This window comes from Oryza sativa, chromosome 1, assembly GCF_034140825.1.
Source record: "Oryza sativa Japonica Group chromosome 1, ASM3414082v1".
Classification (NCBI taxonomy): Eukaryota; Viridiplantae; Streptophyta; class Magnoliopsida; order Poales; family Poaceae; genus Oryza; species Oryza sativa.
The window spans coordinates 15,769,207-15,773,431 of NC_089035.1; the positions used below are offsets into that span (position 1 = coordinate 15,769,207).

The 4,225-nt window shown below is 42.8% G+C and overlaps 1 pseudogene; it reads left to right on the top strand.

The window, feature by feature from the left end:
- Positions 1 to 276: 276 nt before the first annotated feature.
- LOC136355311 (uncharacterized) lies at positions 277 to 2,232 on the top strand (annotated as a pseudogene).
- The last annotated feature ends 1,993 nt before the right edge of the window (positions 2,233 to 4,225 follow it).

A 4,225-nucleotide genomic window follows, 5' to 3' on the forward strand; every position in this document is an offset into this window, starting at 1 on the left:
GCATTTGGCGATTTATTGAAACTCGTCAAGAACATTCTTCTGGAGGGAAACAAATTGCCCGAGACAACGTATGAGGCTAAGAAGATAGTCTGGCCTCTTGGACTGGAAGTTCAGAAGATTCACGCATGTTCGAATGATTGTATCCTATATCGCGGTGAGGAGTACGAGAACCTAGAAGCATGCCCTGTTTGTAAAGCACTACGATATAAGATTAGACGAGAGGATCTAGGAGAAGTTGATGGGCAGCTAACGAAGAAAAGAATTCCTGCTAAGGTGATGTGGTATTTCCCTATAATACCACGGCTCAGGCGTTTGTTCAGGAACAAGGGGAATGCTAGAATGATGCGTTGGCATGCTGAAGAGCGTCAACAGGATGGGATGCTGAGACACCCCGCCGATGGTTCGCAGTGGCGAAACTTCGACAGAATGGTTTGGTTTAAGTACGGATGGCATGAATCCTTTTGGAGAGATGAGCAGCGGCCATAGCACTTGTCCCGTTACGATGTGTATCTACAACCTCCCCCTTTGGCTATGCATGAAGAGGAATTACATAATGATGCCGATTATTATTCAAGGCCCCAAGCAACCTGGTAACGACATCGATATGTACCTAAGACCACTGGTCGAATATCTTAAACTGTTGTGGAAGAAGGAAGGTGTCCCCATGTGGGACGAGGACAAACAGGAGGAGTTTAACCTACGAGCGTTGCTGTTCGTAACCATCAACAATTGGCCTGCACTTAGCAACCTATCCGGGCAGTCCAACAAGGGGTACAAGGCTTGCACTCATTGTATGGATGAAACAGAAAGTACGTATCTTAAGCACAGTATGAAGGCTGTGTACATGGGTCATCGTCGATTCCTTGCAGCAAACCACCCAGTACGGAAGAAAGGCAAGCACTTTGAACATACAGCGGACCACCGTACGAAGCCAAAACATTGCAGCGGTAAAACAGTGTTTGCTTTGGTGAAAGATCTTAAAGTAGTGTTTGGAAAGGGGCCTGGCAGCCAGCCTATAGAGAGCGAAGATGGTCACGCGGCGATGTGGAAAAAAAACACCATATTTTGGGAGTTACCCTATTGGGAATTCTTGGACGTCCGCCACGCAGTCGACGTGATGCACCTCACTAAGAACCTTTGCGTAAACCTTCTTGGCTTCCTAAGTGTATATGGAAAGTCGAAAGATACACTGGAAGCATGTAATGATCTGAAGCATATGGAATAACGCGTCGACCTTCACCCGGAACCAAAGGAGAAAGGAAGCCATTACTTGAGTCCAGCCAGCTACACTCTTAGCAAGGCAGAGAAGGAAAGTATGTTTGAATGCTTGGAGAGCATCAAGGTACCGTCAGGATACTCTACGAATATAAAGCGAATAATAAGCACGAAGAAGAAGAAGTTCACAAACCTAAAGTCTCTTGACTGTCACGTGTTGATGACACAGCTGCTACCAGTTATAATAAGGGGTATCCTCCCAGACAATGTCCGGGCAACAATAACAAAGCTATGTGCTTTCATGAACGCAATTTCGCAGAAGGTCATCGATCCGTATAGATTAGAAGCCCTTCAGAATGATATGGTGCAATGTCTTGTCAGCTTTGAGTTGATATTTCCACCTTCATTTTTCAATATAATGACGCATCTGCTTTGTCACCTTGTCAAAGAGATCGGTATTCTCGGCCCTGTGTACCTACACAACATGTTTCCTTTCGAAAGGTACATGGGCGTTCTGAAGAAATATGTTCGTAACCGTGCTCGTCCAGAGGAAAGCATCGCCAAGGGGTATGGAACAGAGGAGGTCATTGAATTCTGCGTAGAATTTATTGAAGACCTTCACCCAATCAGGGTACCTGAATCACACCATGAAGGGAGAATACGGGGAAAGGGGACTCTCGGAAGGAAAGCAATAATGACGGTAGACCACAATTTATTCCGTAAAGCCCATTTTACGGTTCTACAACAATCTTCATTGGTTGCTCCTTACATCGAGGAGCACTTGGCTCTAGTTCGTGCCAGAAACATCGGTAAGTCTGATGCATGGATTACACGGCATCACATTGATACTTTCTCCGTGTGGCTGCGACAACATCTCATGGGTAACGAGACGATTAACCAACAACTGGCCTTCCTGGCGAGGGGACCATCTGGCTCGATCGCGACATTCCAGGGATATGAAATCAATAGGTACACATTCTACACGAGAGTCCAAGACATGAAGAGCACAAACCATAACAGTGCTGTTTGTATCGATGCCATGGGACACGATAGTACAACTGGCACGTATTACGGTGCCATCAAGGACATATGGGAACTTGACTATGGACCTCTCAAGGTCCCTCTATTCCGGTGCTAATGGGTTAGGTTGACTGGTGGAGGTGTAACGATTGATGACAGTGGGATGACAACGGTTGACCTTAACAAGGTTGGATACTCGGACGAATCTTTTGTCCTTGCCAATGATGTAACGCAAGTTTTTTACGTCAAGGACATGTCTAGCAAAAGAAAAAAGGGCAAAGGGCCTGACGAGCCGAAGCGCCACGTGGTTCTCCCAGGAAAAAGAAAAATCGTCGGAGTAGAGAACAAGACTGATGAGGATGACGATCAGTTTGATGGGCAACCCCCTTTCACGGTGACGATTGACCCTAGCATCCTCCTATCAAATGAAGACACACCTTACTCACGTAGCGATCACAAGGAAGGAACAATAGTGAGGAGAAAGTACGTGCGGTCAATAGTCACCACCGATGTATTGCCGTAATTGTTGTGTACACGATGTAAACTATTTTGTATGTATTGAATATCCATACAAATCAATTGTTGTATGGCATATGTTAATTATGTTTGATTATTAGAATTTTTATCAAATAAAAATCATCCATATGCTAGTTATATATGATTATTAGAATTTTTAAAAGTTTTAAATCATGCACGTGGTATTTACATATGTTAATTAGAATTTTTAACAATTTAATATCATGCATATGCTAATTATATATGATTATTAGAATTTTTATTAATTTTAAATCATGCATGTGGTATTTACATATGTTAATTAGAATTTTTAACAATTTAATATCATGCATATGCTAATTATATATGATTATTAGAATTTTTAACCATTTTAAATGATTCAAGTGCTTATTAAATAATTGTAATGCATTATTTACTATTTTAGAAACGCATATGTAATGAAATTCAAAATTCAATGCTATTATCTTTAGTCCCGGTTCTTAACCCTAACTGGGTTTAAAAAGAATTTGAAAATAGCGGGAAAATATCTTTAGTCCTGGTTGGTGAGAACATCCGGGAGTAAAGATATCTTAACTCCCGGATGTTCTAACCAACCGGGACTAAAGATCTAGGGGTATATATATTCCCGGTGCGCCCTCGTCTTCTCCACCAACACTTAGAAGTTTTTCCTCCGATCGATCTCGGCTTCTCCTTCGCCGCCACTGCCTAGGGCAACCCCGCGCTGACGGCATATATGATTATTACAATTTTAATATAAGATTAGTAGAGATTTAATATAAGATTGTTAGACTTAGCATATATGATTATTACAATTTTAATATAAGATTAGTAGAGATTTAATATAAGATTGTTAGACTTAGCATATATGATTATTACAATTTTAATATAAGATTATTAGAGATTTAATATAAGATTAGTAGAGTTTTAATATTACGCTTAGCAAATATGACCTATAGACTTAGCAAATATTTCTTGTATGAACAAATGGCTGATCGCGATGAGGAACAGATAATGTACGATACAATCGTAGAGGGAAGCAGCCAGTACTAGAACGAAGAAGAGGGGAACGAGGATCCAAACCAGTACTTGAACGAGAAGGGGAACGTGGAGAGGGATGCGGAGGGGAACGAGGAGGAGGAGGCTAGTGAAACTCATCCCTCCGCTGGACAGAAGACGGCACGCGGACAACGAGGTTCCGCGAAGAAGATAGAGGGTCGGCACATCATAACTGAGGTGGACGAAGACGGCCGACCTAGTGCCCCGGCAGAAGCAGCCAAGAATTTTGTACGCCACAGCAGTTGGGATGTGAGGGATAACGTGCCTGTCAGCACGGTGTACTGGCGCAGAACAAGGGCACGCGGGGATAATGACAGCTTTGTCCCGGAATCAGAGAAAGAGATGCTGTGGACCACAATGCTCGAGACGTTCACGCTCCCCGCGGATACGGAGAACATAGTGAAACAGTGGACTCTTA